We start from the raw sequence: 26,301 nt of genomic DNA, 5'->3' as shown, positions 1-26,301 counted from the left end.
GAGACAGACAGACAGACAGTCCTAGAGTTTAAAAGGTGTAATATGTGCAGGTACAGAAGTATTTTTTATATACTTTACCTACCTGAAAGTGTTTGAGTCTTCCAAATTCCATTCATCCTATCACTAAAGGGTCCTATTACTAAGCTGCAGCAAAATGTAGCCTTAGCGTGATCTTCTGCGGGTCTTTCCTGTGAACAAAGGCCATTTTGTTCCACAGCCATAAAATGGCCAATTTTCCATTTTTTTTGTACCAATGGCCAGTAGTACATAGCCATTTAAAACAATTACCACGTGAGCATGTACTGCTACCCATTTTGTAGGCGGTAAGGACTCACTCGGTATTTCTACGCTAACTAGTTAGAATGCAGTAATGTAGATGCTCTGACTGCTTAGTATATGAACACCCACACTCTAGCCATGACACACCCCCTCAAAAACGTTCTGAAATATTTTTTAGGGTGTGGTTAACATGCACACATTTGGTGTTACCTCAGGATCCCTGAGAGCTTTCTATGGTACTCTATTTTTAGCTGGGTTAGGCACACACTAGCACCTAATGATGCATCTTAGGGTTCCTATATCAAGAAAACAAGGGCCTATCTACAAAGCAAATTGAAGTGAAATGACATCAAATCTTCTTCTGAATATTATAATCCAGTTATAATAGCAGCAGGTATGGGATTTATATCTAGCTGCAATAATTACTGAATAGTAAGCAAAGAGGAAGGTTTTTGTATGGGCCTGTATCATTGTGTGAGAGGGTAACTAGTACCCTGTAGACAGTAATAAACTGCAGCATCCTCAGCTTGAACTCCTTTGATTGTGAGAGTGAAATCATTCACAGATCCACTACCACTGAACCGTTCTGGGATTCCAGAGGCTCGTGTAGAAATGAGGTAGATCAGAAGCTTAGGTACTCTTCCTGGTTTCTGTTGGTACCAGCTCAAGTAGGTGTTACCATCAGAATAGACAACAGAGGAACTGGATCTGCACTTAATGGTGGCTGTTTCCCCTGCAGACACTGATAAGAATTCTGGAGACTGAGTCATCACAATCTCTCCACTGGAATCTGGACAAAGAAAAAGATAAATATGTACAATGCAGTATGTATACGCAGAAATGTAATTGTTCAAACATTTGTTGGCTTACTTCCAAAGTTATTTCTTGTCTCCCTTTTAAATCCAGTGTGAAGATTTATTATTACCTTTTATGCAGAGGACCAGGATCCAGATGAGCTGAGTCTGTGATAACTTCATTCTTCCTGACTGGCAGTTGCTGATTAATAAATCATATAGAGTAAAAGAAACATTTATAAATCCTCAGAGCATTAGTGAAATGTCTCCTGGGTGTGCATATGCAAAGCAGATATCTCTATATCAGTGCACATCACCTGCATTTATTAGTGCCATACATGTGACTGCATTTGGAATAGGAAATTGCCTCTAATACACAAATATACCTAAAGGTTTGGCTATCATAGTAGCTCTGTACATAAGCTGCTGCAGTCAAGGAAAGTTTAATTACCTATGAAAATGTTTGGAATATTTTAAAGTGTTGGGTCTCTCACAGACCTTTTGAGCAGCATTAGGTCATTCATCCTTTCTACACTTTTTTTCAACTTCAGTACTGTAATCTACTTGGATTGGCCACTGCTGCTTTTCCAAATGAGCAACAGCAGCAAAGGCAAAAAGAAGAAAAGCAAATGCAGGGCCGCAGCAGCATTCAAGCATGTGCTATCGGCTCTGCCATCCTCTGCCCCCGCTGACATCAATTTCCCATTCTGGGGGCAGAGGACTGCAGAGCTGACAGTGCATGCCAGCAGCGGTAGCAGCAGTGAATTCCATGGTGCATCTGCCTCAGCCAGAGATTTTCCTGCTTTGGTGGGAGTGCGAGTGATGACCCGCCAAAGTGGGAGTCTCCAGCTGAATGCAGGAAACTTGGCAGGTCTGAGATGCTGTAGAGCAGAGCATCCTATTCACATGACATTTTGTAGCCAGTCATGGCTGTTTCAGGAGCTGGCTGTGAACATTGGCATAGAGTCCAATAGGGGGAGGTTACTGCTGCAACCAGGCCTTCCCCCTGCTTATCATAGAGTACTGCCTTCTTTTTTTCAGTTTCCAACTACTTTCACACTGTTTACACAGTTCTTTCCCTTTCTGGAAAACTCTGGTATCAGGCTGGTGCTTTCTGGTCCAGGTACTGGAAGCCATGTATTGCTGTATAAATCCATTGTCAGTCACTTGAACGTGCGACACGTAAGCGTGCATTCATTCAGCATGTGACACTTGAACGCGTTTAGATGTGCATCAGTTTGTCAAGTATAACTTTTCAGCGTGAGTCACTTGAGTGTATAATACTTAAACATGTGTCACGTGACTGAGTGTCTCTTAAGTGTCTCAATATGGCAATTATGCTCCATGAGGCCGTTCTGGTTGAGGTATGGAGATTTATAAGTCCTCTAAGGGAAGAGACAAAATATATCTAAACGACTGTTCTTACTGTTTCTCTTGGAAAAGCAAGTCCTCTTAGAACTGAAAATGCGACCAAAAGTGTTGCACAGGTAGTTTAACTACCTTGTTGGATTATAATACTGCTAATGCATCTTTTCAAGAATTGAGATTTCATAACCATCTCCCTGATTCTGCCTCCGAGGAGCTTAAGGTGCAATTACAAAAAATGGCACTTGATGGGTGCGTTAATAGGTCTCCTCTTCAAGTAAGCCACATTGAGCCTGCAAATAGGTGGGGGAATGTGGGATACAAATGCAATAAATAAAATAAATAAATAAATAAATAAATGTATGATATGTTCTTCTACTATGGTCTGTAAAATTAAGCATTCTCTGAAGTGCCTTGATGGATTTGAGGGAGAACTATGTAAGCACTTTTTTTTTTTTAAACTGAAGGTTGCTTTTAATAAACTTCAATTGACTTTTCCGCCACTGACTGTTTTTTTTTTGGGGGGGGAGGGGTTGGCTGTTTTTTTCCTTGTTACCTGGTTTACTGCTTGTTGTTACCACAGGAAAGTTGATACTATCAAGAATAGCCTCAACAATGTCAACAACAGCTCATTGCCCAAAACAAGAAGGATGAAGAAAGCAGAAGGGATGACGTCAAAAAGTTGAAGCCACTTTGATTTATCTTTCTTTCCCCTCCGTCATGTAGCTGTTATTCAAGTACACTCAAAATAAAGCAAGAAAACGTATGAGCTTCCGCATCCACATTGTCATTCTTTATTGTTGGTTGCATTTTTATTTAATCTCACTTATATGTTCAAACATGCCAGCTTGTGCAGCATATGGATGTACACAAAGGAAGTATAATAATGGAATCACATTTCACAGGTACAGTAGCAATTTCTTATAAATCGTAATCAGTGTGTCATTTGGAGGAGCTGGTTATAGTGACACACTAGCATGTGTTATATTCATACTGAGATTTTTTTCTCCTGGTAAGGGGCCACTAAAACAGACATAAGAATCAGGTGCTCAACATTCAGAGTTTCTATCTATCTATCTATCTATCTATCTATCTATCTATCTATCTATCTATCTATCTATCTATCTATCTATCTATCTATCTATCTATCTATCTATCTATTTATGACATTTATATCCCACATTAAACATGAATTAGGATGAAACCTGGGAGCATTTAAAATCTTTGTTTTTCTGTGCCTAGATAAAAAAAAAAAGATGTCATGTGGAACTTACTCCATTTGCTTTGTGATTTGCAGTGGTATATTATAAAAATGTACTTGATATGCTTTCTTACCACTATGTAAAAGACAGATATTGAATAATGAGGGCAGAGCTACCTTCATGCAGAAGTCCAGAGTCAGTCTCAATGTGCCAACATTGTCCAGTTCAGCACACTGTTAGCCACCAAGTTCATACAAAGTTAGGGCCACGGTTAGTGTGTGCTAATTTATATCATGTGCTAAAAATGCTAGCACAACTTTGAAAATAGGGCCCTTAATTATGTTCAATGGAAAATAAATATGTTGGCTCAGGCTACTTGCTATGTGAATATTCCATCATTGTTCCATTATTGCTACCAAGTATTACATATTAAGGGCATTTGTTTAAAAGTTTGTTTTATTTCATTTATCCTGTCCTTACATGCACATGGTTTTGCTTTTTAAACTCAAAGGTGAATCCTAAGGGTGGTTAAACAGTTAGGTATAAACTGTGTTGGTTGTGACTTTACTTGTTCTGGACTACTTTGGGTCCTGCTGATCTGAACATCTGCTGTCTATAATTTTGGAAGATGGAAATGAGAAAATAAAAATTAAGTTTTGGATGTACTCTGTAGAAGTTGTAATGTTTACTTTTGCAATGTGTGTATGGATGCCTGTTCTGGTGTATACATGTGATAATATTTGAATAAGTGTCTGCACTTACGGCTATGATTTCTGAACATGTGGTATCATTAAAGGCCAGACTTTTAAATGCACAGTTGTCTTTATATGATAATCTTAAATTTGTTAAATGTTTCAGACATATCCATCTTTTTGCTCCCATAATGTAACTGAATTCTATTATTCTATCTCACTGTATTTTCAAATTTAAATCACATTGAACCCAACTTTGCTCGGGATAATGTGTGATATACATATTTTTAAAAAGTCCTTTATCCTCCACATTTTAAGACACTGCCTATCCAGCTGAATGATGATGGCACAAGGAAAGCAACTTTGGTCCAATGAAGACTAACACAAAATAACCTGTTCTTTAGCTGGACCCTAGTATTACCATATTGAAAATGCGACTCTATTATGCCTCTGTGGTTATGTTCCACTAATAAGTTAAACGATTAACTGATTTCCTGAAAGGATTATATAAACTTTGGATGCAGGATTAGGGACACAAACATACACTTATGACATGCAGAACTGAGCCTGGTCTCAGTTGTACATGTCATGATAACATCAAGACTGGATTATTGAATGCACTCTACACTGGTCCGACTACAAAGGGTTTGCACCAGCTCCAATTGAATAGAATGCTGCAGCAATAGGAGATTGTATGCGACATGACCAAACCACATCATTTTTACATAAACTTCACTGACTACCAGTACAATACAAAGCAAATTTAAAACTCTCTGTAGGAAATGGCCCAGAGTACTTGAAGAACAGGATCTCGCTCTTCACACCTTCAAGGTCACTATGGTCCTCCCAAGGACTTTCCCTAAGCACACCCTCTCCAAAGGACATCACATGATGTGATACCCACCAGCGAGCCTTCTCTGGAGTAGCCCCCACACTCTGGAATGCATTCCCTGAAAGGCTTCACATAACAAAAGACTATCTCTACTTCAGAAAGTAGGTGAAAGCTTGGCTCTTCAACCAGGCCTTTAATGGAAGAAGTAAATGACACCAGCTGCACATATTATAGCAGTAAATATTTATCCACTCCTACCCTAGCCAATATAATGTTCAAGCACCTTTCTGACCTCATTTGCAACTCTTTTTAACTAGACCCTTATTTTCTTATGACTGTTACTCTATCTTATCTATCTATATGTTCCACATTTGCTTACAACCTATGCTGTCTATTAAAATGTTTTGTTGTGCATTGTGTTGGCATTGTAATGTAGCATACTATCCAGCTTATAATCAAAAGACAAAAACGCCTATATTGCGACCTAAATCGGGAGATAGGCGTTTATCTCCCCAAAACGAATAACGCGGTATAATCAAAAGCCGAACTTGGACGTTTTCAACTGCACTTCATCGCGGAAGCGTACAAAGTTGACGGGGGCGTGTCGAAGGCGGAACTGGGGCATGGTTATCGGCCGATCAGAGATGGGCGCCTTTCGCCGATAATGGAAAAAAAATATGTGTTTTTAGCGAGAATTTAGGGCACTTTTCCTGGACCCTGTTTTTCCACGAATAAGGCCCCCAAAAGTGCCCTAAATGACCAGATAACCACTGGAGGGAAACGGGGATGACCTCCCCTGACTCCCCCAGTGGTCACAAACCCTCTCCCACCACAAAATATGCCGTTTCACAACTGTTTATTTTCACCCTCAAATGTCTAACCCACCTCCCTGGCAGCAGTATGCAGGTCACTGGAGCAGTTATTAGGGGGTGCAGTGGACTTCAGGCAGGTGGACCGAGGCCCATCCCTCCCCTACCTGTTACAATTGTGCTGCTTAATGCTTATTAGTCGTCCAACCCCCCAAACCCACTGTACCCACATGTAGGTGCCCCCTTCACCCCTTAAGGCTATAGTAATGTTGTAGACTTGTGGGCAGTGGGTTTTGAGGGGGATTTGGGGGGGCTCAACACACAAGGGAAGGGTGCTATGCACCTGGGAGCTGTTTTACCTTTTTTTTTTTTTTGTAAAAGTGCCCCCTAGGGTGCCCGGTTGATGTCCTGGCATGTGAGGGGGGACAGTGCACTATGAATCTTGGCCCCTCCCACGAACAAATGCCTTGGATTTATTCGTTTTTGAGCTGGGCGCTTTCATTTTCCATTATCGCTGAAAAACAAAAACGCCCAGCTCACAAATTGTCGAATAAAACATGGACGTCTATTTTTTTCGAAAATACGGTTTGGTCCGCCCCTTCACAGACCCGTTCTTGGAGATAAACGCCCATGGAGATAGACGTTTTCGTTCAATTATGCCCCTCTATATCATACTTTGTATTGTGGTTTGAATATTTTTACTGCTGTAATTGTTTATTGCTTATGTTTGACTTATTCTTGCTGCACACCGCCTTGAGTGAATTCCTTCAAAAGGCAGTAAATAAATAAATAATAAATATCACAATTCCTCATGTACAGCCACAAAAGAACTTTTTAGGGTGGATAGTGTTCACAATCAGCTCCTTTTATTATCAACCAGAAAGAGAAAAGAGTATTCAGTTTTTGAAAAGTATAGAGTCATCATAAGAACAAAATATAAGAAAACCAATGGACTGCATTAGGGACTTTTAGCCCATTTAGTTATGTTTAAATAAAAGAGATCTGCGAGAAATATAATATTTAATTTTATTTTGACTTATAAAACCACTTGCTCCTGAAACATGTTCAAAAACAGAAAAAAAGGTGCCGGTACGCACTGTGGGCGGAGTCACCACATATGACTCCACCCCTATTATAGCCACACCCACGTTAGCCACACCCCTTACACCAGCCATAGCGCATATAAACAGACATCATTGAAAATATTATACTAGTATAGGAGAAAAAAATAATGTCATTTTTTTTCATTATAAATAATTTCTGTAAGCTGTTACAGCTCCAGTATACCCAGTGCAAAATAAGACAGCAGATGTAAATTCTCAAATTGGACATATTCCAGACACTAAAATGAAAATAAAATGATTTTTTTCTACCTTGTTGTCTGGTGACTTTCTTTTTCTGATCATGCTGGCCTAGTATCTGATTCTGCTGCTATCTGTCCTCTTAACTCCGTTTCCAGGGCTTCCTTTCCATTTATTTCTTTACTTTCCTCCTTTCTTCTTAATTTCTTGCTCTATATCCATAACTAAAAGCTGGGTCCTTCGCAGACTTGACTGTCCAGTGGATCCAGCTTCTGCCTATTTTCTACATCCATGTGCAGTTTTTCTCCTCTCTTCCTTTTCCCTCATCTCATCTCCTTCCTCTCTCTTCCCTCCCCTCCATCCATGCCCAGCATGTCTTCTCTCCCCTCCATCCACCCATGTCCAGCGACCCTCCTATCCCCCTGCCCTCCCCTGCCATCCACCTATGTCCAGAAACCCCCCTCCCCTGCCATCCACCCATGTCCAGCGACCCTCCTGTCCCCCCTGCCCTCCCCTGCCATCCACCTATGTCCATAAACCCCCTCCCCTGCCATCCACCCATGTCCAGCGACCCTCCTGTGCCCCCTGCCCTCCCCTGCCATCCACCTATGTCCAGAAACCCCCTCCCCTCCATCCACCCATGTCCAGCGACCCTCCTGTCCCCCTGCCCTCTCCTGCCATCCACCTATGTCCATAAACCCCCTCCCCTGCCATCCATCCATGTCCAGCGACCCTCATGTCCCCCCTGCCCTCCCCTGCCATCCATCTATGTCCAGAAACCCCCCTCCCCTCCATCCACCCATGTCCAGCGACCCTCCTGTCCCCATGCCCTCCCCTGCCACACACCTATGTCCAGAAACCCCCTCCTCTCCCCTGCCATCCATCCATGTCCAGTGACCCTCCTATCCTCCCTGCCCTCCCCTGCCATCCACCTATGTCCAGAAGCCCCCTCCCCTCTATCCACCCATGTCCAGTGACCCTCCTGTCCCCCCTTCCCTCCCCTGCCCTCCACCTATGTCCAGAATCCCCCCTCCCCTGCCATCCACCCATGTCCAGCAACCCTCCTGTCCCCCCTGCCCTCCACCCATGTCCGGCGACTCTCCTTGTTCCCCTGCTCCCCCTCCCTCCAACCACCTGAGCCATCTGAGCCTCCCTCCTGTCTGAGCCCCCCCTCCCAACCCAGTCCCCACCTGCCGCCAGACGACCCTCTTCTGCCACCCAACCCGGCCGGCACCTGACCCAGCATTAAAAAAAAAACTATGAAGCAGCGGAGCGGTACCTTGCGTCTGAGAAATAAAGAAGAAAAAATCGCTTCATCGGCCGGCCTTCCCTCACTGTGTTCCGCCATCTGATGTAACTTCCACAAGGGTGGGACACAGTGAGGGAAGTCCGGCCGACGAAGCAATTTTACTTCTTTTACTCAGACGAGAGGCTCCGCACCGCCGCTTGTAGATTTTAAAAAAATGCTGGGTCTGGTGCCAGCCGGGTCGGGTGGCAGAAGGGTCATCTGGCGGCACGGAGGGAACCCAGGCTAGCTCGGGGGAGGTAGGAGAGCCGGCTTCAGCACAACGTTGGGGAGCCGGCTCCAGCACAACATCAGAGAGTCGGCTCCAGCACAACTTCAGACCTAAAAAAAAAGGTGCCGGTACGCCGTACCGGCGTGTACCAGCACAAAAAAAGCACTGCTGTGTAGAAACATACTGTATGAATGGTACATTGCAAACACCTGCAAATGGCACAAGTGCATCCACACAACCTCCAGGTGCATGTAATGTGGTTGGCCAAACTGTCAAAAAATGATGAAGCCATGGCAGTGATCATTCCCCCCTAGTAATCACCTGGCACATCACACTCCTCTCCTGGCACATCAAACACTCCATCTGATCCCCCTTTCTGATCTATCAACAATTCCTCCTGATCCCCTTCTCCGGTACATCAGCCACTCTATCTGATTCCCCACCTCCCCAAGTGTCACAGCCCTGCACCTATAGCAAACATTCCCCAACATCAGGCCCTTCAACAGACCTGACCCATGCTACAGACCCCAATATCCCAAAAGATCAACTTTCCCTCCCCCAAGCAGATCCAATCCCTCCCCTTCCCCCTCTGACATCCCTGGGACTCACTCGAGGTTTCCTGGTAGTATAGTTGAACAGGACAGGAGTGGTTGCCCCTACTCTAGCACCATGTGGTACTGATGAAGCCTAGTGGTAGTTTTCAGGTATTAGCAGTAGGGGCCATCTTTTCATATAGCACAATTGCTCCTAATATGGAAGAATGTTCCATTCCCTAGCAATAGTACCTTGAGACCAGTGCTAGGGTAAATTGGTGCCATTTTGAAAATCAGGGCCAGATGGTGCACATGACTCTGCTCTGCTTCCTGTCACGCCCAGTTCCCAACAGTATTCATATTAATCTGCTAGTATTTTATTTTCAACAGCACTGCCTGGTTTTAACATAACATCTGCCATGTGATAAAACCTGTGCTAGCAGTTTAATAGATCTTTGTACAACATAGTAGCACAGTAAATCATGGTAAATAAAGACCTGCACTGTCCATCCAGTCTGCCCAACAAGATGGCCAAATTTTAAAGCTAATCTGTACAGGTTACACAGCACTCATTCATGATTTAATACTTGCTTCACAACCAAAGCAGTTGGCAATTTGTTACCATGCCTATAAAAGGGACCCTTAGTTTGTTAAGGCATCTTTAAAAAGCACACACAAGATCAAATTTTTTGAAGTTACTGTTTATTCAAATATACACAAAGTACAAACCTCTATTTAAAGCTATAAATCACCAAAATAATCAAATGCCTCCCCCCCCCCCAAATCGAGCCTGCAGTTAGAAGTTGCACAGCCATTTTGAGAATGGAGCCACAATAAGAAGGAGCAAGTGTACATTGCATCTTCCCCTGGGACCCCCTAGACTACCAAGGATATATAAAATAGGTCCATGGGGCCTATGGGGGCAGGGTGGGAGCTTGGTCAGGCTCTTCATGTTATCGGGGTTAGGTTGAGGCTCTAGATTGGGGGGAGAGGGAAGCAGGACATGAAGATAGCAAGGGAACCTGCTTCCCTTATGCGGGTCCCAGATGATATACAGACTAGGCCTATATAAATGTTTGATGTGGGCCCTGAATGCATATCAGGTGGGACTAGCATATGATCTGTTGGCAGGCAATGCCAGAATGTCCACGGATATGCAGTGCTGGTGCCTGGACATGGCCTGGCATTGAATAACTAGAAATAGTTCTACCCACGTTGGTCAGCTTTTAAAAAAATACTGACTGCTAATAGCTGAATATTGACTGATAATTTGATAGTCACGCACACACATGGACTAAAACTGTCCTCTCCTGCCTGGTTAAAACCATGCTGAATATTGACCCTTTAATTTCTTGATTTATTTCTTGACCACCTCCCAGTCTGAGGAATGCATAGTCATTTACACACTACAGATGACATGTAAGATAAAACAAAATATATCACAATAATGCAACAATCAAATCATTTAAAATAATAGAATGGTGGGCAATTTTCTGAAAAACCCTTTTACTTGGGTAACATTTAGACAGTTCAATTGCTTTTGAAGCTTGTGCAATCTTATACTTTTATTTACTTTGTAAAATTTGCTTTTTTTTATGCTTCTAACCTCTCAAATACTGAACCAAACCTAGTCTTGACAAAGACTAAGTCCTTCAGTTCCTTTTTTGTACCAGCAGGTGTCTCCCTTTATCATATGACCATCAGCCTAATATGCAGAGCCTGAACACATCACTCTCCTCACCAAAATTCTCTGAATCCGATGAGCAGGAGACTTGAGACTATGGTCTCTGTGGCAGCTTATAGTATTGCAGCATGCCTTAGAGGGAATTATTCTTTATTTTTCTATGTACATTGATGTTATTTATTTATGGTTCAACTTCAGTATTGATGGTCTTGATTTAAACTGATTTTAAAAATAGTATATGTTTCTATATGTGCTGCTTTTGTAAATGTTCACACTTATACTTATTTTCTTGAGGGAGCAGTGTCTCCAAATTGATTCATATTGCTCATACAATAACAGAAATAATGTAACTTCTTATGAATACTAGCCGTTAAGCCCGTTAAAATGGGCGAGCATTGGTATGGGGGTTTTCCAGGGCCCCCTCCCCTCACCGCTGCAGGGCCCCCTCCCCCTCGCCGCTGCAGGGCCCCCTGCTCTCCCTCCTTCCCTGCCAGCTCCAAGGCCCCCCTCCGTCCCTCCCTCCCAGCTCCAAGGCCCCAGTCCCTCCCCCCCAGCTCCAAGGCCCCCTGCCCTCCCTCCCAGTTCCAAGGCCCCATTCCCTCCCAGCTCCAAAGGCCCCCCTCCATTCCTTCCCCTCATCCCAGCTCCAAGGGCCCCCCTCCGTCCCTCCCCAGCTCCAAGGCCCCTTGCCTGCCCTCCAAGTTCAAAGGCCCCATGCCCTCCCAGCTCCAAGGGCCCCCCTCCATTCCTCCCTCCCAGCCAGCTCGAAGGCCCCCTTCTGTCCCTCCCTCCCAGCTCCAAGGCCCTCCTCCTTCTGATACCTCCCATATCCAGCATTTCTTCTGCCCTCCCCTCCCTCCCTCCCACCCCCGGAGTCGCTGCCGCCTCCCTCCACCCAGCCCGGGCCCTCTCTTTGCTATTGAACTTACATCGCCGAAAATGCAGCAGGGCAGATCAGCTGAGCTGCCGTCGGCCTTCCTTCTCTGCATGTGTCCCGCCCTCGTGTGACGTAACGTCGGCGAGGGCGGGACACAGGCAGAGAAGGAAGGCCGACGGGAGCTCAGCTGATCTGCCCTGCTGCGTTTTCCGCAATGTAAGTTCAATAGCAAAGAGAGGGCCCAGGCCGGGTGGAGGGGGGGCGGCAGCGGCGACTCCGGGTGGGGGGAGTGGTAGCGGCGACCTCAGGGGGAGCGCAGTTTCCCTCTCTGTCCCACCCTCGTCATCACGTATTGATACGGGGGCGGGACAGAGAGAGAAGTCTCTACTGCGCATTTGCGAGTGAGTACAGTCTCTTGCATTTTATATGTTTGATGATTTCAGCCTTTCAGAGTTACTGTTACTGCCACACTGGATCAGACTAAAGATCCATCAAGCCCAGTATCCTGTTTCCAACAGTGGCCAGTCCAGGTCACAAATATCTGGCAAAATCCTAAAAAAGTTCAATATCTTTTATGCTGCTTATCCCAAAAATAAGCAGTGGATTTTCCCCAAGTCAATTTAATAATGGTCTTTGGACTTTTCCTTTAGGAAGCCATCCAGGCATTTTTTAAACCCTACTAAGCTAACCACCTTTAACTCATTTTCTGGAGTTTAGTTACATGTTGAGTGAAGAAAATGTTTCTCCGATTCGTATTAAATTTACTACTTTGTAGCTTCAGTGCATGCCCCCTAGTCCTAGTGTTTTTGGAAAGAGTAAATAAACAATTCACGTCTACCCGTTCCACTCCAAGATATTAGTGCTTGTCTGAATGCTTGAATGAGTTTATAAAGTGTAATATATGCAGTTGCAGAACTATTTTGATATTCTTTTCTATCTGAAAGGTTTTGATTCCAGTCTTCCTGTCACTAGATCAAGAGAGCAAGGGAACAATCTACAAAGCAAACTGCTGTAAAACTATATCATATTATCTTACTCTGAATATTATAATCCAGTTATGACATTAGCAGACATAGGCATTATATCCAGCTGCAATAATCACTGTACATCAACCAGAAGAAGAAGGTTTTTGTACAGGACTGTATCACTGTGTGAAAGGGGTACTAATACTCTGTTGACAGTAATATACTCCAGCATCGTCACTCTGAACTCTGCTGATTGTAAGAGTGAAATCAGTCCCAGACCCACTGCCGCTGAACCTTTCTGGGATCCCAGAGGAACGGGTAGAGAGAAGGTAGATCAGACGCTTAGGGGATCCTCCTGGTTTCTGTTGGTGCTAGCTCAAGTGGGTGTTACCATTAGAATGGAGAAGGGTGGAACTGGATCTGCACTTAATGGTGGCTGTTTCCTCTGCAGACACTGATAAGAATTCTGGAGACTGAGTCATCACAATCTCTCCACTGGAATCTGGACAAAGAAAAAGAAAAAGATAAATATGTAGAATGCAGTGTGTATATGCAGAAATTTAATTGTTCAAAAATTTGTTGGCTTACTTCCAAAGTTATCGTCTCCCTTTAAAATCCAGTGTGAAAATTTATTCTTACCGTTTATGCAGAGGACCAGGATCCAGATGAGCTGAGTCTGTGATAACTTCATCCTTCCTGACTGGCAGTTGCTGATTAATAAACCATAAAGAGTAAAAGAAACATTTATAAATCCTCAGAGCATTAGTGAAATGTCTCCTGGGTGAGCATATGCAAAACAGATGTCTCTATATCAGTGCACATCACCTGCATTTATTAGTGACATACATGTGACTGCATTTGGAATAGGAAATTGCCTCTAATATACAAGTATACGTAAAGGTTTGGCTATCATAGTAGCTCTCTGTACATAAGCTGCTGCAGTCAAGGAAAGTTGAATTATCTATGAAAATATTTGGAATATTTTAAAGACCTTTTGAGCAGCCTTAGGCAGGTCATTCATCCTTTTTATACTTTTTTTCAACTTCAGTACTGTAATTTACCTGGATTGGCCACTGTTGGAAACAGAATGCTGGGTTTGATGGACCTTTGGTCTGTCCCAGTATGGCCATACTTATGTACTTATGTAGCAATAATGATAATATTCTAATTTATTTTTCTTTGCTTGAGAAGTTGTTATAAATGTTATTCATTCATATGATTGTACAATGAGATTTTGTGGGTATGTGCATTTTTTTTTAAATTTTACTTAATGTATTTGTTATACCACCTTTTATCATTAGACAGAAAGAAGGTTTACAATATATTTATCAAGAATAATAGACATAATACTCAGCAACACATTGAAATCCAGAGAGACAGAAGGGAAGAAATTATACTCTGTAGGTTTGCAGAAGAGCAGAAAAAGAATGGGCAGATGCTCATCCACAGCATTTATGATCCAGAACCTCAGTCAATATTAAATTTCATGCAGAATATTCAGCTTTTCACCCTGGCTTTAAATGTGAAATAGGAGTTCTCACCCCATGCTCATATGATAGAGAGTTCCAAAGCACTAGAGATGGGTAACAAAAGGCAGAGCATCTTGTCATGTTTAGCATAAGTCTCAAAGGTGAGGTTTTAAGTAGAAAACTTTCTTGTGATGGAGAGTAAGGGATAAGCAGACATAGAAAGGCAAACCAGTAGAGCGAGCATGATAAGTTAGCATGATGCGTGTGCATTTGTTATTGAGAATTGATTCCTTGGTGCACCATAAAAATTTTAATGTGTACTAAATTGATTTAAATTGCACTAACCCTCTCATCCTACAATGGGGTGCTTAAAGTTACATGCATTTGTATACTTACATTTATAGAATCCAAACAATAAGGAATAGAAAGAGACAGCGTATGACCACTATATTATTATTATTACTAGTAAAAAAGGCCCGTTTCTGTTTGAAAGGAAACGGGCGCTAGCAAGGTTTTCCTCTGAGTGTGTATGTTTGAGAGAGTGACTGTGTGAGAGAGGCTTCTGTTCCTGCTGCTGTGCATTCCCCGTGTTGTGCTGATTCGCTGCTCCCTGTATCGTGGCTCTACCCCTCTCCCTTCTACTGGCTAATCTGGTGTGGGTTGTGTGACATCACTATTATCTACTCCAACATGATCCACGGTTCCAGGTAGCCTCAGAATGTTGGAGGTGAGAATTATTATATAGGATGTCATTTTTATTCCATATTATCCCAAACAAGCTTAGGTTCAATGTGGCTTACATTCAAGAAAAACATCAAAAATATAATACAGTCATATAAATAATTATAACATTTTAACATATTAGGAATAATCGTATGTTTGTCTTGAAGCTAGGATAGAATATTTGTTATGTTGAAACAAATAAGAGAGATGGCCCTGCTGGCCGTGGGGGCGGTGTTGGACTACTTCTCTCTCCCTCCTCCAGATTTCAACCCCTTCTTCCACCTCAATCTCACTGTTTTTCCTCCTTTGAAGTCCACTCTATCCGCCTTTTCTCTCCTCTGCCTCTTCGAATAGCGGTCATTTATCGTCCCCCTAATAAGTCCCTTTCATCCTTTCTCAGTGACTTTGACGCCTGGCTTGCCTTCTTCCATGATCCTTCCTCCCCCTCTCTCATCCTTGGTGACTTTAATATTCCTGCTAATGATCCTTCCAACTCTTATATTTCCAAGTTACTCGCTTTAACGTCATCCTTTAATCTCCAACTATGCTCCACCTCCCCCACTCATCAAAATGGTCACTGTCTTGATCTCATCTTCTCCTCCAACTGTTCACCTTCTAGTTTCCTTGCCTCTGATCATCCCTCCTCTGATCACCATCTTATAACTTTCACACTTAAATCTCCTCCCTCCCAGTCCCGTCCTATCCTATCTAATTTATCTAGGAATCTTCACGATATTGACCCTTCATCTCTATCCTCCCATGTTTCAAACCTCCTCTCTACTGTGGCACCAACCACATCTGTCAACGAGGCTGTTTCTTCTTACAACAATACTCTATCCTCTGCCTTAGACACTCTTGCACCTTTGATGACCCGCCCTGTAAGGCGTACAAAACCCCAACCTTGGCTGACTTCTAATATCCGCTACCTACGTTCCTGTACCCGCTCCGCCGAACGCCTCTGGCGGAAATCTCGGGCCCTTGCTGATTTCTTACACTTTAAGTTCATGCTGACCTCCTTCCAATCTGCTCTTTTATGTGCCAAACAGGATTATTATATCCAACTGACCAACTCTCTTGGCTCTAATCCTCGACTTCTCTTCACCACATTGAACTCTCTCCTCAAGGTAACCCCTCCTCCAACTCCCCCTTCATTATCTCCTCAGACCCTTGCTGAATTCTTTCACAACAAGGTTCAAAAGATAAACCTTGCTTTCTCTACCTCACCAGCTCTCCCTCCACTAGTCCGTTCCCCTCTCTCTCCTTCCCCTCATTCCCTTTCCTCCTTTCCTGAAGTTACTATTGAGGAAACTACACTTCTCCTTTCTTCCTCAAAATGTACCACCTGTTCCTCTGATCCCATTCCCACCCACCTTCTTAATGCCATCTCTCCTACTCTTATTCCTTTTATCTGTCACATTCTCAACCTCTCACTTTCCACTGCAACTGTCCCTGCTGCCTTTAAACATGCTGTGGTCACACCTCTCCTTAAGAAGCCTTCACTTGACCCTACTTGTCCCTCTAATTACCGACCCATCTCCCTCCTTCCTTTTCTCTCCAAATTACTTGAGCGTGCTGTTCACTGCCGATGCCTTGATTTTCTCTCCTCGCATGCTATTCTTGACCCATTACAATCTGGTTTTCGCCCTCTCCACTCAACCAAAACTGCGCTTACTAAAGTCTCCAATGACCTATTACTGGCTAAATCCAGAGGTCAATATTCCATCCTCATTCTTCTTGATCTTTCCGCTGCTTTTGACACTGTCGATCACAGCATACTTCTCGATACCCTGTCCTCACTTGGATTCCAGGGCTCTGTCCTTTCCTGGTTCTCTTCCTACCTCTCCCTCCGCACCTTTAGTGTTCACTCTGGTGGATCCTCTTCTACTTCTATCCTTCTGCCTGTCGACGTACCTCAGGGTTCTGTTCTTGGTCCCCTCCTCTTTTCTATCTACACTTCTTCCCTTGGTTCATTAATCTCATCCCATGGCTTTTCCTACCATCTCTATGCTGATGACTCCCAAATCTACCTTTCTACCCCTGATATCTCACCTTGCATCCAAACCAAAGTTTCAGCGTGCTTGTCTGACATTGCTGTCTGAATGTCTCAACGCCACCTGAAATTAAATATGACCAAAACCGAGCTTCTCATTTTCCCCCCCAAACCCACCTCCCCACGCCCCCCGTTTTCTATTTCTGTTGATGGCTCTCTCATTCTCCCTGTCTCCTCAGCTCGAAACCTTGGGGTCATCTTTGACTCTTCTCTCTCCTTCTCTGCTCATATCCAGCAGACCGCCAAGACCTGTCGTTTCTTTCTTTACAACATCCGTAAAATCCGCCCCTTTCTTTCCGAGCACTCTACCAAAACCCTCATCCACACCCTTGTCACCTCTCGTTTAGACTACTGCAATCTGCTTCTTGCTGGCCTCCCACTTAGTCACCTCTCCCCTCTCCAGTCGGTTCAAAACTCTGCTGCCCGTCTCGTCTTCCGCCAGGGTCGCTTTACTCATACTACCCCTCTCCTCAAGACCCTTCACTGGCTCCCTATCCATTTTCGCATCCTGTTCAAACTTCTTCTACTAACCTATAAATGTATTCACTCTGCTGCTCCCCAGTATCTCTCCACACTCGTCCTTCCCTACACCCCTTCCCGTGCACTCCGCTCCATGGATAAATCCTTCTTATCTGTTCCCTTCTCCACTACTGCCAACTCCAGACTTCGCGCCTTCTGTCTCGCTGCACCCTACGCCTGGAATAAACTTCCTGAGCCCCTACGTCTTGCCCCATCCTTGGCCACTTTTAAATCTAGACTGAAAGCCCACCTCTTTAACATTGCTTTTGACTCGTAACCACTCGCCTCCACCTACCCTCCTCTCTTCCTTCCTGTTCACATTAATTGATTTGATTTGTTTACTTTATTTATTTTTTGTCTATTAGATTGTAAGCTCTTTGAGCAGGGACTTTCTTTCTTCTATGTTTGTGCAGCGCTGCGTATGCCTTGTAGCGCTATAGAAATGCTAAATAGTAGTAGTAGTAGTAGTAGTATTTATTTATTTATTATTGTGGAGGAGTAACCTAGTAGTTAGCACAGCAGACTTTGATCCTGGGGAACTGGGTTCAATTCCTGCTGCAGCTCCTTGTGACTCTGGGCAAGTCACTTAACCCTCTACTACCGTAGGTACAAATAAGTAGTACCTGCATATACTATGTAAACCACTTTGAATGTAGTTGCAAAAACCACAGAAAGGCAGTATATCAAGTCCCATTTCCCTTTTAATAAGATATGTACTTAAGAGAAAATCCTTTAGTAATTTAAGGAATATTGGGTTAATCTAAGTACCTTAATTGCTTGGGTAGAGAATTCCAAAGTCCGGTACTCTGATATGTGAAGCCTGAAACAAGGATTGATTTGTAAGAAAGACCTTTGCAGTTTGAATAATGGAGCGTGAGGTATTCTCTAGATGTTTTTACTATATTACGTGAATGTAAATCAATTAATTGTTGCATATAGGAGGGTGATAAACCATATATGATTTGGTAAACAGTCACGTATATTTTAAAAGTTATCCTGGCATTTATGAGAAGCCATTGAAGTTTTAACAAGAGAGGGGAAGCCTTCACAAAGCGTGAGACATTGCATACAAAGTGAGCAGCAGTATTTTGTGCTGTTTGTAATTTTTTAAGTGAGATTTTAATACCCATATATATGGCATTACAATAATCAAATTTGGATAGTACCAGAGATTGGGTGATAGTACGAAGTGAGGAGCTTGGGAAGAAAGGATGCAACCTTTTTTTACTTCCATAATGTATGGAAGATGTTTGAGATCACCTTTGAGACAAGCTTCAAATGATAAATTCTGGTCAATTGTGATACCCAGGATTTTCATTGACTGATCTAAGGCATATGATGTGTTGTCAATAATGAAGTTCTTTTTAATGAAATGGGTTGATAGGGGTTGGCAAGTATGAGGAATTTTGTCTTTACCCAATTTAATTTGAGTTTCATACTGGATGCTCAGGATTCCATCAGCTCTAAACTGGTTTTAATCTTATGTATAATTTATAGTAATTCCCTTTGAAGGGTATATAAATGGTGACATCATCAGCATAGATAAAGGAATTAAATCAATCCGTGAGCCTCCAGTAAGTAAGTCAGTTGTACCATCATGATATTGAATAATATGGGTGATATAGGAGAGCCTTGTGGAACCCCACATATAGAGTCCCAGGGTGAGGAGATATGACCTAATTGTTTTACTTGGTAGGATCTTGATATTAGGAAACAGTGGAACCACTTTAAGACAGTTCCACTAATACCAAAGTAGTCTAATAAGTATAACAATATATTATGGTCAACCATGTCGAAGGCACTGGATATATCAAAAATTGTAAAATTGTGATTTGCATTAAGGATGGTGAGCACTGGCTCAGTGCTAAAGGAAGGCAGGAATCCTGATTGTTTACTATGAAAGATGGAAAAGGCCTGTAGGAACTCCATGAGCTGACTTGCTACTAAAGCTTCCATCACTTTTACCAATAAAGGAATAAAGGCTACAGTTCTATAATCAGAGGCTTTGCTTCTACTGGCCTTGGGATTCTTTGGGATAGATGTTAGAATTATTTTGTCATCATTTTCAGGGAATAGTCCATTCAATAACATGAGGGACAAGTATGATTGTACCCAATTGATAAATAGGTTGGGAGCTGACCTTAGAAGATAGAGGGGACATGTTTCTAACATACGTGGAGGGGCATTTTCGAACGGGGACGCCCATCTCTAAGGACGTCCCGGCGAAGGGGCGGGGAAACTCATATTATCGAAACAAGATAGACATCCATCTTTCATTTCGATAATACGGTCGTGGACGCCCAAATCTCAACATTTAGGTCGACCTTAGAGATGATCAACCTAAATGTTGAGATGGTCGACCTTAGAAATGGTCGTCCCCGGTTTTCGGCCATAATGGAAACCTAGGATGCCAATCTCAAAAATGACCAAATCCAAGCCCTTTGGTCATGGGAGGAGCCAACATTCATAGTGCAGTGGTCCCCCTCACATGGCAGGACACCAACCGGGCACCCTAGGGGGCACTGCAGTGGACTTCAGAAATTGCTCCCAGGTGCATAGCTCCCTTACCTTGTGTGCTGAGCCCAGCTCAGGATCTGGCTCTGGCATCTGCTTTCTAATTGCTAGATTATGGAGCATGCAGCAGGCTGTGACAATGCCACATACCTTGGTGGGACTGTATAAAAGCTCACCCCCAGAGCGATTGAGATAGCGGAATCTGTTCTTCAACAGGCCAGATGTACGCTCAGTGACTGCCCTGGTAGCACCCTGGGCCCTGTTGTAGCGAACCTCCTCTGGTCTGTGAGGGTTGACAATTGGAGTCATGAGCCATGTCCTCAGGGGATAGCCATGGTCACCTATATTGAGGAGAAGAGAGATGAGATTAGCTACGGTACACACACCTTTGTTTGGATTGTGGCAGGCCCCCACAGGAGCCATCCTCCAGACCACTGGCACCATACTGGTCACACACCTGTGGAACAAACAGAGATGTGATTAATTATTAGAAGGGTGTAGGGGTGTTAGGATGCTGTTCACCTACTAGCCATCTGCCTCTGATTTCCCCACTCTGGAAGGTCTGAGCATGCCAGCACATAAGAATCGTGGCAGGACCCAGGATAGTTGGCACAGACATCTGTAATCTATAGTGCTGCACTGCAGAAAACCTTTACATTGATGGAATGGTATGCCTTTCTATTGCCATACTCAACATCACTATAAGCAGGTGGCCTGAGGGCAACATGTATCCCATCAATGGCACCAAGCACAAAGGGGAAATTAGCTATCTCATAAAAAGCTGTCATTGTTTCCTGCTGTTCATGCATGGGGAAGTAGATATACAACCTGGCCCTTTTCAAGAAAGCCTCCAGAAACTGGCTAATGATATGGAAGGCAGCTGGCTGGCTGATCCCTGCTGCTGATCCTAGTAAAGTTTGAAAGTTCCAGTAGCCAGAAAGGTCAGGGCAGTGATGATGCACACATGTACTGGCAAGGCATGCCTCATACAGGCCATTGGCTCCAGGTCCTCTTGTAGCTCCTCACACAACTGGACTATGATCTCCTTACAGAATCTAAATCGAGCCACACACTGCTTATCCGTTAAGTCCAGAAACCTGGTCTTGGGCTTGTATACCCGCTGCCCCCTTCCTGCCCCTTCTCCTCCCCCTCCACCACCTCTGTTGGGCCTCTCCCTCCTGTATCTTCCACAACCCCAGGAACCCCTCCATCACTGTGTGCTGTAATCACAAACAGTCACAAAAACACTCACTCACTATCACATATGCAAATATAGAAACAATGGGACACCTACAATGACAAGAACACTACAAAGCCAAGTGGTTGCAGCATACCACACACATTTATACAAATATAACACCTAATATTACTACATACACTAATACACATATGGACACCTACACACAGAACAACACACCAACTTGCAAGCAGGGTGGAGGATTGGGTTAGAGATAGGGAGAGCAGGTAGTGGGACGGGAAGATTGGAGATATGTAGAGAAGGTAAAGGTGAAGAAGGAAGACATAGAAGATAATATGAATATTGGGTTGGCAAACAGCAAAACCAGCAAATCACAGAGGAGCAAAAGCACACTCTCTGGAGTCCTAAAGACAAAATGGTGTGTGACTGAGCACTAATAGCACTTGTTTAATCGGTGCCGAAATTAAAATGATGCTGTCCATATCAGCACGGTAGTTATACGTCACCTGCAATCAGAGTGGAAATTGTGCGCAGGGTAAAATAAAATGTACTATTTATTTTGTGTAGGGTACTTGAGGAGAAACTATCCCTTGTGGAACTTGAACTCACAAGTCCTTCATCATTAAAGAAGTGCTCCAACCTCTACATTATCTTATCTAGTGGGGTGGGGGTATCAGTCACTAGGATTGTTTTGCAATGAAGCAGGATATTGCTGCCACAGTACTGATCTTTGCTATTTTGTCTGCCTCTCTGGTCATGTCATGCCTGTTTTGCATTGTGAAACATTTCTTTGACTGGCAGGTGGAAGTGTCTAGAATAGGGGGAGATTCCTCAAAGTTATAGGATGGAGCATCTCACATTTATATGAGGTGCTTTCGACAGAGTCTGACACCCTTCCTATTGCTATCTCCTTTCACAGAGATTCAAAGTTACTCATTTCCAGGCTGGAGATTTTAGGACAGTCCTGGATTTCTAACCACCCTATCCTTGTGCAATATGGAACTTGCAGCACTAATTTCGATAGGCAGAGCCAGACACTCTTAATCCCACACTGCTTGAAATGTAAGTTCAAAGCCCAGAATGGCCCAAAATCTCCAGCCTAGTATACCATTACAGTTACCACATATTACATGAGTACACAGGGTAGTGACCCTGAGACACGACTGTTCTTTGTTCTATGTATAGAGTGTGAAGGACTGGTTTTACTCCAATTGTGTGGTACAAGAAAGAACATTCAGCTTGCACTGTACGGAAACAGAGTTCCATTGTTTTGCATCCAGCTTCTCAGCTGGAGGAGTGGCCTAGTGGTTAAAGCACTAGTCTTGCAATCCAGCGGTAGCTGGTTCAAATCCCACTGCTACTCCTTGTGATCTTGGGGAAGTCACTTAACTTTCCATTGCCTCAGGTACAAACTTAGATTGTGAAACCTCCTGGGACAGAGAAATATCCAGAGTACCTGAATGTAACTCACCTTGAGCTACTACTGAAAAAGGTGTGAGCAAAGTCTTTAAAAAAAAATCATATAAAAGTAACCTAATCAATCCCTGACATAGGTGCTGTATGCTGAAACACAGCCCATGTTGGGTCACTGATTAAAGACTGATGTCCAAGCTAATGATTAAAGAATCTGTGTCCCAATTTTGAAGGCTTCTAGTGCTTCTTATGGCTATTTGAACTTTGTTAAAGCATCACATGCCACCTGTCCTAACCTGCACACTCCTTCATCTATGTAACCTTTACTGTGTTTGTCATCAGAAGATATTTTGGGAGGTGGAGAGGTGTCCAGCTCAGTGTCAGTCCACTGCTGGCTGGGTCTGTTTAGTCAAACAAAAGTTCCCTCTACATGACTTGGTTTACATGTGTTTACTGCCTAGCTCTTACAGCTGGACTTGAACCCTACTTGGTGGTATCAGAGAGCAGTGTTTTAGCTATGATACCACACTACAGAGATAGCTTGTGAGTGTTAGTTAGATTAAGATCTTTACCCTGCATTTGCCATCAACCAAGACCAATGTGTATGTGGCATAGTTTTCAACCTTCAAAATCATGTTTGCCTAAAAGGTTAGTGCGGCAGAAGTGCAAGTTCCAGAAAGAGATAAGCTCAGTCTGAAATACTACAACTAGAATATGCATAAATGCTAGATACACGCCATAATGAACAACACGGATATTTATGCCAAGGAAAACCCCAGTGTAAATATCAGTGCCTATATTAACGCAAAAGGCAAGGAATTCTATAACTATGTGCAGAGAGTTCAGGAATGCCCATGTTACACCCATTTTGAATTGTGCAGAATGCCCCTTTGTACATGTGTACATTGCAATGCAAGCATATTCTATAAACTACTACATGCAGATATTAATGATTTATTTGTGTCTTCTTTCCAGTGGAGGGTTAAAGATAACTTATTATGATCAGACAATGGAATAGGAGTCCATACAGGATTAGAAATAAAGAAGTTTGTTGGATCAGTAAATCTCTGTGTTAATAGGTCTAACTGATGATCTTTGCTATGGGAAGAATTTCCAAAGGGAGTAGAGAATTGTCAAGTTTTAAGGAAGTCTAGGAATCTTTTAGTATGTGGGTCTTCAAGTTTGTCTAAATGGAGATTAATGTCACCTATCAGTAATAGGTTATCTGATTTGACACGTGTTAGAGATGAACTCAGTGAGTTCCTCTTCAACCGCATTCCAATTACCTGGAGGACGGTAAAGCAATAAGATATTAAAATGATTTGCTAGTGAGTCATCAGAGAAATTATATGCAATAATTTCTAGATGGGGCAATAGGAGTTCAGAAGTGATGGTGACTTTGAAGAAAGACTTATATATTAAAGCAATGCCACCTCCTCTTGTCTTTTCCCTTATGAGATGGGTGATGTGTAACCTGGAGGACATACGTCATTGAGGATAGGGTTATACTTAGATTGTAACCAAGTTTCTATTATTAGTGTAAAACCAGATTGTGACTCCTCAATCCAGTCTTTAATAGTTTCAGTTTTATTGATAACCGATCTGGCATTAAGTTAGTGGAATGAGTAGATATGAAACAAAGGCATCTTTCAACGGAGTGATTGTGTTTAAATGACTACATTTAAATGACGTTAATCTTGTTTTTTTTAGAATGATTGGATAGTAGGGGGAAATTTGATCCAGTGCTAGCTGGATGACCAGTTTTTGTTATTATTGAGCTAGTCTTCCCTTTGTATAAAATATGTGAACTGCTTTACCTTTTACTCTATAGAAACTCTTCAAAATATATAGTCCAGCATTATATATTAAAAAAAATAAATAAACAATTCTATGTTTCTATGATGATAAAACAGGAAGAAAAAGCCTCAGAGTCCTCCTGCCACCTATGAAATTGTTTCTGGTGAACGGATTTATTCAGGGTCCACAATTCCTCATTGGCAGAAAAAACTTACAGTTATTTAAAGTAAGTAAAAACTCCACATAGTTTATACAAATCTATTTGGTGATAATAACTTCACAAAAAGACATATGTAAAAAAAAGAGAATTTAGCTTTCAGAGTGTAACCCCCCAGTTGTATGGGATTGCTGAGAGGATAGAGTCCTGGTAGATGGTCACTGGGGTGAGTATCCTGGAAGTCCCCGGGTGAGAAATAAGCCCAGCCCAAGGGGATGGGTTTTCAAATAAAATGCAGCAAGTTGATGCAGCAAAGAGGATGAATGACATATTGGGAGGAATTAGGAGGTGATAAAAGGATTACAATCAGGCTCATTTTCAAAGCACTTAGCCTCCCAAAGTTCCATAGAAACCTATGGAACTTAGCCTCCCAAAGTGCTTTGAAAATATGCCTCTATGTATTTGCACATGGTCTTTTGGCTGTCTAAAATTCCCCTGCTGGAGACCAGAGTGGGGGAATAAGGGGGAATCCCTGTTTAAGAACTGGTACCCTGGGGGTTGGAGGAAGGAGAGAAGTCACAGTCCAAACGGACAGAGACTGAAAATGAACTCTGGAGAGTGGATCAAGAAGAACATTTCCAGGAACTGGAGATGGGAACTAGAGAGAGTTCCATCTCATAAGGGAGCCGGGACATCAGAGTCTGAAACCCATGCGCAGAAAGTGCAAAGCCCAGATGGTGTTGATTGCCGATTGGAAGAGATGGACAAGGACAGACGCTATATAAAGTGTATATATTTCTGATTTGCACTCCTGCAAATACTCAGCCAAAATCAAGTCGAGTTTAAATTGAACTGTTATCTATTTCACTAGTTTGACCAGTCTGAGCTGCTGGTTGAAGAAGTTAACAAAGTTCCAGTTATTTTTCATGTAAATAACCGGACTTGTGGAGTGGTTTAATATTGGAAAGTGGGATGGGAGTCAATGACCCTCTGGGGTCATATTAATTAACTGCCAGTTTGCATCCCACAGGAGATTTGGAGCAGAGATTGAGTTCCTGGGAGGAGAAGAAAGTCTCTGAACCCATTAACCACTTCTTTTTTGCAGGTGGCGGTACTGTACGTGAACTGTGAAGTGACAGGGTCTGAAGGAGTCTGCCTGTCAATGAGGCTCCCCACCCACTCAGACCCCCAGACCTGAGGAAGCGCCAGAAAGGGGGGCATTTCAAGTGTATAGGCTTCCAATGCACCAGCTGTAGCCAGAATTTCACCTTCACAGCTTTCTCAAGATGCTTATAAGCAGAGGCGTAGCCAGGTTTTGACATCAGGGGGAGCAGACGTTTATAAAATAGGTGCCGGTTGGTGTCAGCTAGACAGCAGTGCCTGTGTTGTTCTCAGGTGTAGTGGCTGTGGCGGGTAATGATTAATACAGGCTGTCTCTGTGGTGTCCTGCCTACAAGGAAACGGGAAGTTACATCAGGAGATAGGACGCAGAAGAAATCCCTGGACTGGCCAGAGCAGGCAACCTGTCTTCGTAACTACAAGTAAAAATATTAAAACTGTGACCATCACCTCAGGAACAGCACATACACTCCTTCCAGTGCTGGACACTTT

General features: G+C 43.1%; 1 long non-coding RNA gene and 1 gene segment (V, D, J or C); one reads left to right on the top strand and one right to left on the bottom strand.

Annotated features, from left to right (window-relative positions):
• Positions 1–26,301, bottom strand: part of LOC115461302 — a 1,201,995-nt gene that overhangs the window by 1,047,449 nt on the left and 128,245 nt on the right.
• Positions 8,548–13,121, top strand: LOC115461319. The gene is made up of 3 exons (XR_003940691.1): positions 8,548–8,558; positions 11,376–11,377; positions 13,023–13,121. It is a non-coding gene; the product is annotated as an uncharacterized LOC115461319 (long non-coding RNA).

The sequence above is a fragment of the Microcaecilia unicolor genome, chromosome 2 (genome assembly GCF_901765095.1).
Source record: "Microcaecilia unicolor chromosome 2, aMicUni1.1, whole genome shotgun sequence".
In the NCBI taxonomy this organism is placed as follows: domain Eukaryota; kingdom Metazoa; phylum Chordata; class Amphibia; order Gymnophiona; family Siphonopidae; genus Microcaecilia; species Microcaecilia unicolor.
This window is presented reverse-complemented; position numbering and strand designations above follow the sequence as displayed.